Source organism: Camelus bactrianus, chromosome 8 (assembly GCF_048773025.1).
Source record: "Camelus bactrianus isolate YW-2024 breed Bactrian camel chromosome 8, ASM4877302v1, whole genome shotgun sequence".
NCBI lineage: Eukaryota > Metazoa > Chordata > Mammalia > Artiodactyla > Camelidae > Camelus > Camelus bactrianus.
The window spans coordinates 61,016,276-61,030,113 of record NC_133546.1 but is presented as its reverse complement, the minus strand read 5'-3'; positions in this window follow the sequence as shown (position 1 = coordinate 61,030,113).

The following is a 13,838-nucleotide window of genomic DNA, read 5'->3' as shown; positions in this document are numbered from 1 at the left end:
AAAAAGCTGCAATGCAGAGTTTTTCCCATGTGCCAGGCACTGAGCTAAGTGCTTTATATGCATGATCTCAGTGTCTCCCGAGGGTGGGGTGCTGGAGAGAATGGTTTAGGTAGTAGGGGAGATGACTTAGTGGCACATGGGCAAGGCAGAAGTCCAACTGCATCACATAATGAGAAAGCTATTCTTTCTTCAAGTCTCTGACCCCTTCTGATCACATCTGGTCGAGTCTCTTTGGTGCAAGTCTTGAGTGACTCCCTTACATTGACTTATTTTCTTTTATTACAAGTGGAGAGCAGACCTAAGCTGGATACTTGTCTCTGGCAACGAGATCTTTTTTATTTGCACTGCACCTTCAATTTAGGGCAAGTGGTTTCTCCATTTATAATAAGGATATAAAATATCCCTTCAAAATGTATTTAAGTTTAAAAAGTGAGCTATGGAAAAATGCAAAGAGGATAATAGTGCAGTTCTCACATGGACTTGGCAAAAGTTATGACTAATGAAGTTTGGGAAACACTTTGTTATCTTTCAACAATCCGGCAAGGTAGGTATGATTGTTCTCCATGTATAGGTAGGAGATCTGAGGTTTTGAAAAGTTCAGTAACCTTCTGTAGGCTACTCTGTAGGAAGGGGAGGAGTTGGGATTCAAACCTCGAAGTGTTTGCTTTCAAAACTAGTGCCCTTACCCACTACATAGAACTGCCTCCCTTAGATGTCAGCCCTGCTTCTTTCCTCCCAGGACTGGCATTCCAGCATCCTCTGATTATACTTCACGATCTAAATCAGCAGTCCTCACCGCGTGCTCCTTTCTGGAGGTCCTCCTCTGGGGATTTTCATCATAAAGACTTTGTCTCTTTCACTCTCATACACTCATGAGTGTCCAGGGAAGTTTTCAGAGGCTGCACGGCATGTACTATCACAACACATCGAATGCAGAAGCAGATATGAGAATCCAGCTGCCTTCGATTAAGCCAGACATTAAAAAGATTGACAAAAATGTAAACATGCCATCATTTTTGTTTGTTGTCTCATTTTAGAAAATACAATTTAAAATAAAATTTAATTCATTTTAAATTAAACAATATGTGATTGATGTTAACATAGAATGAGTTTATTGTTGTTATTTTTAAATGAATAAGTAACTAAATATTTTACACATGTATCCATCTTAATTTTGAATACACTCAACATCAATATATATATTGCTCACATAACCAAGTTCTTTGGGGTCATCAAGAGTATAAAAGAGTCTTGGGGGAAAGGGAGGAGGGATAAATTAGGAGTCTGGGATTAATAGATACATATTACCAGATATGAAATAGATAAACAACAACGACCTACTATATAGCACAGGGAACTATATTCAATTTCTTGTACTAAGCTATAGTGGAAAAGAATCTGAAAGAAATATATGTATGCATGTATATGTATAACTGAATTGCTTTGCCTTGCACCTAAAACTAACATTGTAAACCAACTACACTTCAATAGAAAATAAAAGACTATGAAAGGGGTCTTAAGATGGGAAATCTGTGGTGGAATAATGTTTTCTAATTTTAATGGAAACTTTCTTTCTTTCTTTCTTTCTTTCTTTCTTTCTTTCTTTCTTTCTTTCTTTCTTTCTTTCTTTCTTTCTTTCTTTCTTTCTTTTCTTTCTATTGAGTTATAATCAATTTACAATGTTGTATCAATTTCTGCTGTATAGCACAATTCATCATACATGAATATATATATATATTCATTTTCATATTTTTTGCTGTGAGCTACTACAAGATATTGAATATATTTCCCTGTGCTATACAGTATAAACTTGTTCATCTATTTTATATATACCAGTCAGTATCTGCAAATCTCGAGCTCCCAGTTTATCCCTTCCCCCCTCCCTCCCCACTGGCAACCACAAGTCTTATCCTATGTCTGTGAGTCTGTTTCTGTTTTATATGTAAGTTTTTAATGGAAACTTCTATTCTCCCAATATTTCCACCCTTCCTTCCCTCCCCTGCATACTCCCCTCTTCCTTTAAGTAGGTAATCCCTGTGATTCATTGTTTCAGGGGAAGGACATGAACAAACGGAAAGCAGAAATAGTGTCTAGCTTTTGTGTTTCCCCAAAGCCTAAACCCATGAGGGAAGTTATACTAGGTGCTTTGAAGCAGTTGTATCAAAATATAGCAAGTGCCACTGAGAAAAAATCATAGCGATATTGAGAGAGGGCACTTTTCCCAGAACTAGAAAAATATTTCTCACTTCTTGAGGGTGGAGGGTGAGGGGAGAACAAATACAGAAGAGAGATTAGGAGAACAGAAAGGTGAGGATGGGGCTGCAGGGGCCAGGAAGACAGAAACTAGGCATGGCTCAGCCACGGTCGGGCACCTTCCAATGTTCAAGAGCCATGTGGGAGCTGGGAACTGCCAAAGCCTAAATCCAGTGTCTCTAGGAGCCAGCTAGACCGTCTGCAGGAGTAACACTTTCTGATCCAACCCACCTGTACCGTCAAAACACCCTGGCCCATCAGAAGCCCAATGGAAGGTGGCTGGGACCTTGGATGCCTGGAGGGATGGGGGGTGGGGTGGTGGTGGTGGAGATAATAGCTTTGGACTCTGAAATTGGAAGATCTGACTGGAATTAGCTGCAGATCACCCTGAGCTAGGGGAGCAGATTTTGCAAATATTAGGAGCAACAAACATGCCTGTTGGCAGGTGAGCAAATAAAGGACTGTGTTGCATTCTAGCAGAAATTGCACATTGATGGCACTGTCATTGAATTCAGCCCACAAGTGAGGGTTCTTCACCCAGTACAGGGGATTTGCTTGGTTGGTTAGTTTGTTTTCATCAGATGCTTTTGGAAGGAGTCCATGAAATATCCAGGGCCCACAGTCCTTTCTCCCACTCAGCCCCTTCACTCATCAATGTTCCCTGCCTTGCCCCTGAGGACGTCTGAGTTTTCTGGGCCCTGCAATACAACGTGCGTGGTCTATGGTAGGAGGACTCCTCAAGATGAAACCCTGAAACTACACTGAATCATGAACCTATTTTTCTAAGGAGAGCATCTCAGCTTTCATCAACTCTACAGAGGAGTCTCTGACACTTGGGTGGGAATCCTGGCCACTGTTCACTGGCTGTGACCTTGAGCATGTCACTTAACCTCTCTGTTTCTCCATTTCCTCATCTGTGAAATGGGGGTATTAATAGTATCTAAGTCTTAGGGCTGATGTGAGGATAAATGAGCTTATACTATATAATAAAGTGCTTTGAATGGCAAACTTTTTTTTAAGAAAAATCACTTTGTTCTTTCTGTGAAAATAAGACATGCTCCCCATAAAGAGCTTAAGCAGAAAAGTACAAAAAGGAAATAAAAGTATGACCTCAAGTTTCATCATTCAAATATAACCATCATTAACATTTCTGGCACAGCATCCTAGAAAAATTTCTGTGCATTTTTACTGATAGAATGAGAGTGAATGGCAAACTCTTCATAGATGTTGGCTGTCATTACTATAGAGGAGGTAGACATGGGGGTGGGTAGGGTGGAAACTCTGTGTCAGAGGGGCCAGCCTAGAGTGGACAGGTAAGTCAGGATGTCTTTGTGACTCCAGCCCATCTTCAGGATGTAGTCTGCACAGCTGTCAGAACTCACTCATTCAACAAAGGGTCCAGCACATTGAAAGTGAACAGCAAGGCTTCTCTGCATGTGACCAAAAAGGCAGCTGGGATATGTGGACCTCTTGTTCTGGGTAAGACAAGCATCTAAGGTAGCAGTCAGAGGGCACCTGACCAGCCTAGTGAGCAGAAGGTATAACAGAGTCAGTTAGAAACTGGAATCCCGCTCCATCACGTTCTAGCTGAGTGTTCTTAAGCAACTTACTATAAACCTCCGTAAGCCATGGTTTCCTCTTTTGAAAAATTGAGTAATAATATACCCATGTTATCAATTCAATAGCATAACAGAAGCAAAACACTTAGCAAGAATAGAGCAAGTGCCAGTAAATGGAGCCATGACTCTGGTAAGGCATGCAGTGCTGAGACGGGGCTCCCGGCGTCTAGTTGGATGGGAAAACCTGGAAGAACAAATCAAAAGACTACCACAGTGAAGACGTATTTGGCCCATTTTTAGTGGGTTTTTTTGTTTTTTGTTTTTTGTTTTTCTTCAGCTTCTCTTCAGGCTTGGGAATTTGATTTCTTAGGGCTCCTGTGGGCTTCTTAGGAACCATGAAAGGGGAAAATTAAGATGAAAACACTCTTTCAAAATTATGTCTTTCCCTCCCCTCCACCCAGTATTCCCCATGGTGAAGAATTTGTGGTACTGCTTATCTTAACAGAAATCCATTCAAACTTGCTTAAGGAGACGAGAGCTTTCACACAGGCTTGGAGGAGAGGAAGTACTCAAGACCACAGGCCCTCATCTCTGCTTCCAGGATACACCTGCTTTTTCCTTTTCTCTTTGCAGGTCTACTTTCTCTTCTTTATAATACATGTGACCAAAATGGCTGATTCAGGCCAGCTTTGCACCATTTTGTTGTTTAAATGCAGTAGATTAGAGGCTCCTTGTTCCGTGTCCAAGTTTCCAGGAGAGGAAATTTATTAGCCAGCTCCTGTAACATACCTGCTCTTGTCAACCAAAAGGTGTGTATATGGGGCAGGAGAGGGAGGAAATAGAAGTGAGTGGTACGGACACACAGGTTCAAACAACTCACAGAAGAAGAACACCAAACAGCTAAGGAACACTTGAAAAGATACCCATCTTCACTAATATTCAAACAAATACAGATTAGCCGACAACGTGAAATGCTCACTTCTTCTTTTTGAACCATTATATTGGCCATAATGAAAAATAAAGGTAATTGCAGGAAACTTGTTAAAACTGTAAGGTAATATAACTTTTCTGGTTTGCTGCTGGGCATTAGGTTGTAACATTTTAAATGTGCATAAGCTTTACCCCAGTAATTTTAGTTGTAGGAATTTATCCTAAAGAAATAATCTGAACAGGAACAGGCATATATCTATATGTATATGCATACATGTATATAGATGTTTATTGCAGTATTTTTAATATTTAAGGAAGACTTAGAACATTATAGATGCTCTTCAGTAGAGGGGAGAGATTTTGGTACAAAGGATTACAATTGAGAGGCCGTTATAAAAGATGAGATAGATTTATATATCAGATGTACACAGCCAGTTGTTTAAAGTAAAAAAAAAAAGCAAACCACAGAAAAAAGTAACTAATATGATTCCATTTTTGTTAAACACATAAGTATATAATATATACTGTACTACTATCTTAGAAATATGTATGCATACACATCTATATGTATTTGCCTGTGTATGTGTGTGCATATATAATATATAACATATTACACATTAGATATAGTATAACCATTACACATATACACATTTATATTTATCTATAAGGATAGATAAAAAAACTAATAATTGTGGCCATCTCTGGGAATAAATAGAATTATGGAAAGTTTTCACTTCCTGTTTTATCCATTTCTATACTGTTGAACTTTTAAGAAACAAGCATAAACTATTTTGAACACTGGATGAAAAAAGCCAGTAAGATGTTCTTTTTTTGTCATGGGGGAAGAGAATACAGATTTTATACACAAAAGAGAAGCATTTGCTATTTTAAAATGAAAGAAGGACAACAAAAATCCATTTTCCCAGTAGCAAACAGGCACAGGAAGGGGCAACAAAGGCTGCCCCTGCCTCGCCCTGGGATTGCTGGGCAAGAGCTTGTCAGGGTGGAAAGGAGGAAAGTCAGCTTCTCCCAGTACCAGGTGCATTAGGGCTAGCCTACTGGGAGACTTTGGCTTATCTGCAACCCAGAGGGCCTTCCCCTTCTGCTGTAGATGAATTAATAAACTCAGCTGAGTTGAACTTCATCAGCTCAAATCTAAAGATAACATATCTACATATTTACATATAAAAAGAGGAGGCAGGTTGTAAATGATGACAGTTGAGGTGTACAGTCAAGTGAGGGTTGGTTATGGGAAGAGTGAGTGGCCAACCTGGAAAAAACGGATGTCCTGGGTCAATTCCAAAGACACATTGACCTGCTGTCAATGATGGGTTTGTGTGGGAGCTTGAAGCCTTTTTAAAGGAACTTGAATAGGCTGGGAAATTGAAATTCTCACTGCAATTATTAAGCTTTTTTAAATGTTTCCCTTTGGATCCTTCCTTTCTTGATAGGAACAAGCTAAATATTAAAAGAGCCAGTTGTAACTTCTTTCAGTACCATAGTAGATTTCAATGGGGATAAAAATTAAACTTGCTGTGGAGGCAAATTAATAAGAATGTCTCAAGTTCACATATGGCAGGACAGCTGTATTAATTTGACACAAATAGAAAGTAATTTCAATTAACACAGTCTTTTTTCTTTACCTACAGTAGGCAGTTTACCAGTAGTGCATTTTAGAGCATTGTACACCAACAGCATTAAAACTGAGTGGATTTCACCATGTTATTTTTTCAAACCTCTAAAACCTTGACAGGCAAACTCTTGTAGAACAAGATTTGTTTTTCCTCTTCTTTTAGAATTCCACTCTAAGCAAGAAACATTTGCTGAATGCCTACCTAGGGACTTCAGCATCGCTAGTGCATACAATGGACTTGCAAAAATGTTTACAGTAATGGTAATGTTGGGGATAATACACCACCGGACATACTGTAAAGACAGATTTTTGAATGATTGTTCGTATAAAACCTGCCAAATTGTTGATATTAGCATTGGTCATTCCTTACATTATGAGATTCTAAAGATGAAAATAATAACTGAAGACAGCAAGAGCTGGAAGGTCATCTTGTTCAGCTCTCTCAGGTTTCATATGAGGAAATGAGTCTCTGAGAGATCAGGACCGTTGTTTAGTTTCATGACTAAGAAATGTTAGAGATTTTTTTTTTAAACTCCAAATCCTCTGCTCTTTTTATTACAACTCAGCATGCCTCTCTCAGACCCAAGTCTGTCTCAGAAATGCCAAACATTCCCTTCTCCCTACCCACATTCCACCTTGGAGACTCTGCCCCACTCACCACCCTGGGAGGGGTAGCACTACATGCCGTGTGACTGTGCCCCACCAGTCTCAGTGACTGACCCAGGGACAGACATCTGACCTAAGCTGGGCTGAGAGGATACTCTCCCAAGAATTTGGAAAAGGGACAAAGAGGCTGAGTCATTTAGCTACGCGGAGCCAAGCTGCAAGGTCATGCCCAGCTGGCCTGCCACCGCAGCCCAAAACCTCATACCAGTGAGTGAGGGGAAGCTGAGAAATCATGAGTCAGCAGAAAAAGTCCACCTGCAGAAGGATGGAGCAGATGCCCAAAGACAAATAGAGAGACCATGTACCCAAAAGGTAGAACAGAGACAGAGAGAGAAAAAAATCTGCATAATCCCCTTTTGGTTCCATAATGCCTAGCTTTATCTCCTGCATGGGCTTATTGTAACCCCATAATAAGCTCTGCCTTTCCATTTTTTATTTGAGTGAAGTGGAATTCTGTTCTTTGCAACTAAATTTTTCCTGTCTAAGACATGCCAATTCATAGTGAATATAATTTGGGGTGAAAAGACCGTTCTGTTTTTTATGAAGATTATGGAAATTAAAGTCTTATCTCAAAACCCACAACAGAATGAGTGGTTTTCTGTGTTCCCTTTACTAACTATCCAGACCTTGGTGACCAAGCTTTCTAGGTGAATAATTTCATTTTCTGATGGGAGTTAGTCCAACTTTGGGTTTTCTTTCAAAGTATACTAGAGTTATTCTGTCCAGAAATACAGATCTTCTTGAGATCTGTAGCTGCCACCTTGGACCTTGGGAATATATGTCAGCAGTAACTAGAGTATTTCCACTTAAAGTTTCCAAGGGTTGAGCCTGTTTTCTCGTAAAGGCTGTGTTCCTTTAGATGAACTTGTTGCCCAACATTGACCCAGCTGGGAGGTAGCCATTGCCATGAAAAGTTCAGATGCTAATCTTGAATGATGGAAGGAGCCTTTCAAAAAATTCTACTTACCCTTCTAAAATTCTTAGAACTAATATAAGTATAAAATAATGGAGAAATGATTGAGTAAATTAGGGTTCACCAGCTGATGGGACACTATACAGATGTTTAAAAAAGGGTAACTGCCAAGATTAAACAATGTGGAAAGATATCTATGAATCAAGGAATAAGGGAAAAACCAGAATACAAAATTGTATTGACCATATGAAAACAGGTTCCCATGAGGACATTTTTTTCCTGATAGCCTCCACAAGGTAATTGAGGTAGATCCCTAGATCTTCGAATGTAGGATAAAATTTATGGGGGCATTTCTACCTTAGATGATTTTGGCTAGGGAAAAGTTGCTGACCTGGTTCGGGTCTTGAATTTTTTCTTCTATTGGCCTGGTTCCATGCCCTGTGCTGATCTGCTCCTGTACCTGTCCATCGGACTCCCAGATGATGTGAACTACTGATTATGCTTTTCATCATGATCTTCAACAACGGTATTAAGATTGGTTTCCTTCTTCTTCTTCTTCCTCTTCCTCTTCCTCCTCTTCCTCCTTCTTCTTCTCCTCCTTCTCCTCTTCCTCCTCCTCCTCCTTCTTTAAAATCTACTATTTCTCAAATTGGTGACAAGGTGGAGATGTGACTTTCCTGCAGTGTGCTGATAACTTCTGCAAGGTTTCTGAGAATACCCTGCAAAGCTGGGGTGAGAGAGAGAGAGACATTTACTCTCTTCTTGTATTTGGTAGGAAAAAAAAAAAAAACAATTTATAGACCAAATACCACCTAAAATACTTCCATTAACAGAAAAGTTCTTCTATGGCTGTTTTCTGAGCCAATCTTGACATGTCTCCTTAACAAGCAGAAGGAGTTAACCACTGGCCTCTTGCTGCTCTACAAGGGTTTGTTTGCCTAATTATCTCATGCCTGCTCCGGTAGACATTTGTTGTGTTTGTGGCCACACATCATCTCTTGAAAGCCTTTCCCATATCAAGAAAACTTGTACATTTTGATTCCTGCCTACTCAAGGTAAAATGAGAACTCACTATCCTAGCCTTCTTTGTAACTGGGGTGTAAGCATGTGATCTAGTTTCTGAAATCAGATTCAGCCATGCAAGACTGCAATGCAGAAGAGAAAATCATGAGAAGGCAGCTGTCATGCAGAATCAGCTTTTTGGTTAAGGCTGTAGAGGCTGGCAGAGGCACTGAGGCAGAAAGGATAGCAGCCCTCATGCTGGTGTCCCTTGCAGGGGTGGGTGGTGCCACCACAGTGCCTGTGCCTGTGGCAGTCCCTGCTACACCGTCCAGCCATGTGATTTGGATATGACTTCTTGCAAAGTAGCCTCAGAGCCTCTTACCCTTTCAGGAGATTGCACGCTATCTAATGTTCTTGAAAACATTCTTTTTATTTTCCAACTAGCACCAGTGGATTCTATTGTCTGCAACTAAAAATCTTGAATAATACACTGACTTACATGATTTTTTTTATTAGGCTGAAGGACTGAGAAACGATTTGTTTTTCTTACTCAACACACTTCACCAGCTGGTAGATACAGAGAGGGTCACATTAATGACAATTCCTATATTTTACTGGCTCTTGCTCCCAATTACATAATGTAAATTTTTCTGGCCTTGCCCAAAGTCTCTTCAGAACCCCTAGAGTTGTTTCCTACATGCTCACAGACAGTTCTCTCATGTTCTTCTCTGTTGCCTCCTGTGTTTTTGGCTGTAGCCTGAGAAGCCATGTGTGGGTGGGTACCTATATCAGTGCCAAGCATGACGAGATTGATACCCATGTCAAATGTGTACTACCTCTAACGCTTTCACTCTGTGTCATGCCTGGACAGAAAGTCTCACAGCCTCTGTCCACGTGTTTTACAGGTGACCCTTACAAAAAAACTTCCTTTAGTGATTGCACACCACCCTTTTCTCTAAGGCTCAAATGTGTGACTGATCCGAGGGATCAAAGAGGGTGCTGTTTATCTTTTCCATTTCCTTATTCTAACTCTAACGCACAGGCTCTCCTCCCTTCATCCCCCATGCAAATCAACTCATGCAAATAGCCATCCACAAATAGGTATCGCCGACTATGATATTATAGTTCCTCACTCAAGTCTTGTCCTATCCATGTCCTCAAAATGGGAAGGATTTCAGACCAAGCTAGTGGACTTCTGAAGCATGATTTTTATTTTTCAGCATTTCAGTTACTGTTATAGTGCTATTTTTCCAACAAGTAGAAAAGCATGACCTGAAACAGTCAATATGTCTGGTGGAATTTATGCTGATACAGCCTGCCTTTGCCAGGATACTTTCTTACAGATGTCTTCTTCCCCTACACCCTCAGGTATTTCTCTATTAACAGAATATAGGCAACTTTTTTGGCAAGTAGATACAGAATGTCATCCCTGGCGATGATTCTTAGGAAAATGGAACAATTAGGGGATTTCTCAGTGGTACCACTGCCAGCTTTCCCTGGGCACTTATATCAGTATTTATTTTAATGACTTCAACCAGGAGATTTTATTCACCCTAACTCAGAGGCTCAAGATTTTAGAGATCAGCAAAAGATTCAATGTATTCTAGTTTTGCTTTGCAGAAATTATTGGGTGGAGATTTTCTGTGAGTAAATGGAGCAGTAAAAATCCTTTCTTACCACTACTTTCCATCCCAACTTTGGCATTTGGCATCTGTCCACCTGTAGTTATTTTAAAAATTCCAGCTTACGGTTCGTAAAAGATCATAAAGCAATCTTATGCCCACAGATTGAGTCCTGCAAATAGCATTCACAAATCTCTCCTTAGAAAATATTACCCAAAACGCCTCAGAATTCTATATTTACAAGATTTCCATTGCTTTTTTGGTCTGTGTTATGATTTGGGGGGAAATGGTTTGCTCCTGTAGAATAAATTCCTATAAATTTTTCCAAATTCATCGAAGAGTAAAGAAAGGAAACACTGGCGATGTGATGAGGGACAGCCAGTCATGTTCTGAGAGAAAGATTTCACAAGCTGCCAATGTGGCCCAAAGGGAGTTGAAGGGACGAGACAGTCCAAGGAAGGTGTAAGCCCGCTAGTTGATGTCAAGCTAAAGATGCACTCTAGTGTGATCTGACTGTTGAAAAAGGATCTCAGGATCTCAGTTCAGTCCTCCTATCTCTAGTTGAATCCTAGAAGAGAAAGGAAGCATATTCTGAGGGTGTGTTAGGAAGTAAGATAAGCTTCATGAGCAGGGATCGCAGGAGATGTAGAGGAGGAATGTGACTCAAGATGTACATGGGGGATAGTCTGACCCTCAGGGAGAAGTGATTCTTTTATCAATGCGTATTCCTACCACTGTAATGCAGCTTCTACCTTCTCACATTTTATAACAACGAGTTTTTCAAAACATCCACAGGGACATATACAAGTACTAATTTAAAATATCCAACCACGCGTGAATTAAACATCATGTTTTAGTGTATATGAAATAGATTATCAGATCATGTTAGCAGTGGTTATATTGAAAATGTAGAGTGAAAAAAAGATAATGAGGGAAGAAGAGACCGAATATATCCAATTATTTTTGTAGGATATAAAAAGTCTCACGGTACATGTAGGGGCAACCTGAAACCTTAAAGTGCATTAATTATAACGTTTAAGTAGATCTGAGATAAGGTACGATTTTGGTTTAGTCCATAAAGTAAACTTTGAGTCTGGGGCACATGAACGAATTTTCTCGGATATTGTGCTTGCTTTTTCATTTTTCTTATTTTTATCAGAAAAGTATAAGGATAAAGTACATAATGTATGGAAAGGTGAAACCCTTCTTGAGCCTTTCTGATGACAAAAAGGTGAGTGAGTCATTTGCTCAAACACCAGCCCAGAAATTTTAGCTCATGCATCGTCGAATGAGAAGCGTCAGCTGGGCACACCTCCAGTAGGTAAGAGGATCTTTGAGTCGCATGATGAAAAGGGGAAGGCTGAACCTGCAGCCCTGACTTTCTCCTCCCTCTGGTTTCTGGCAGGCTTTCTGCACCCAGATCATCCTCTCCCACGATTCTACATGCAAGTTTCCAGTACCATTCCCCCTGGGTCACTTCCATTTGAATCAGAACGCTGAGCCTCTGTGGTGATGCAAAAGCAGGCAGGTCTGGCTTAGTTTCACTTTATGACAAAAAGGGAGATGACTTTTAGGTTCCCTGGGAATGGTTTATGCAGTTGGCTGAGCCCCGAGATCAAGGTCATCGATGTGATTCCTGGAAAGAGACACAGAGCAGGTGTGTCTAGTCTGGGCCAGGTGCCTTAAATCTAAACATTTTAGAATAGGAAATGTATGTCGTGGTTCTTGAGAAGCACCAGGCAGGTAAGGAAGGTTGCCATGATACATGTCAACCTGCATGATGCACACACGTGAAGGTGTGTGTCCTTAGCTGGGTCACCTAGCTCAAGCACAAATGCACCCCAGCAGCATAACTGTTGGAAATCAGACAAGGCTCAGGTCGTGGCAGCCCATGCTCCTCTCCAGGAATGCAAGTCCCAGTCACTTTCTTTTGTAGAGAGAGGAGGGAGGTCTTCTACTGTGAATTTCCATCATGATAACTACGCAATTGGAAAGGAACTCAGATGAAGGAAACTTTGTGGCCTCCTTGGTGAAGTCAACCAATTTGGGCCAGAAATAGGTGAATAGCCAATGTCAGAGTAGGAACAATGCGTCCTGTATCCCTTCCTGAATCATCGTATAATCGGCTTCTGACATGCAGAAAGCCCTGAAGAAGTGAAGCGGAGACAGAAAAGAATGAGCCAACTGCACTGGCTCCAAGCCAGAGCAACACCCTGCCTTGAGGATACAATTGCACATCTCATGCCAACAGTTCAGGCAAGGAACCACACAAAAAATCCTTGGAAATCAAAGGAAGAACAGCCCAAAGAGATCTTGTAGTCTTTTTTTTTTAAAACTGGCCTCTAAGATTGCTCCTTTGCTTGGTTTGCTTGCTTGCTTGCTTTAGCTCAGGTGATGAGAGGAAGGAGTAAATAACCCACCTTCTTGTTCTGAGTAGCATCTGTTTAGATGACACAGAGGGACGTCATCCAGGTAAAATAGGGTGTGGAGCCTGGCTACCTCACAGCTCATTCCCGGATAAATGAAAAGCCAAGGGCCACTCTAAAAAGTAATTTGTGTCCAGCTGTTGGGGGAGGGAAATGTTTTCACACTGAGAATGTCACACTCCAAATTTTAACCTAGTGCTGTTTCCTGCTCTTACTCATGAAGTGATTCACATGACTTTTAGTAGCTTTAGCATCTTCAGAATGGAGGAACCAGCAGGCCAGTGGCCACCTGATGGAATTACACAACATGGCTTATTTTGGAGGGAAGGAAAGTCAGGGTGAGGATCATTTATTTCACCAGCCTCACGATCACATAAGTTACCCAGGCTAAAAACAGTCCTGAATCACTCTGCCATTTATACTTTTCCCCCTGGCTTCCAAATTCTCCTGCTTAAATTCTCCTTTCGTGAAAGCTACTTTTAACTTCAAAATTTCTTCCTTCTGTCCTCACTTTTCTGTCACTTTTCTCCTTGTTTAATTCTTTCCATTATCCAGTAATAGAAATAGGATGGCATAAGGAGTTGAGGAGGTTTCCTAACTCAACCCCAAACCAAGAGGTAAGAAGAGAAAAATGGAAGGCATTCATACCCCAGTTTCTTGTCTATAATTAAGAAACCAGCCTGTGGCCAAATCCAGTCAGTTAAATGAAGAAAGCTGTAGACTGGCCGTGTGCGTTACCGTCAGATGGAGGTAATGATGACCCTAGTATGGAGGTCTGACAAAGGAGACCCAAAGATCAAGAATTTCAGGATCTGACAGTAAACACTAGGAAGA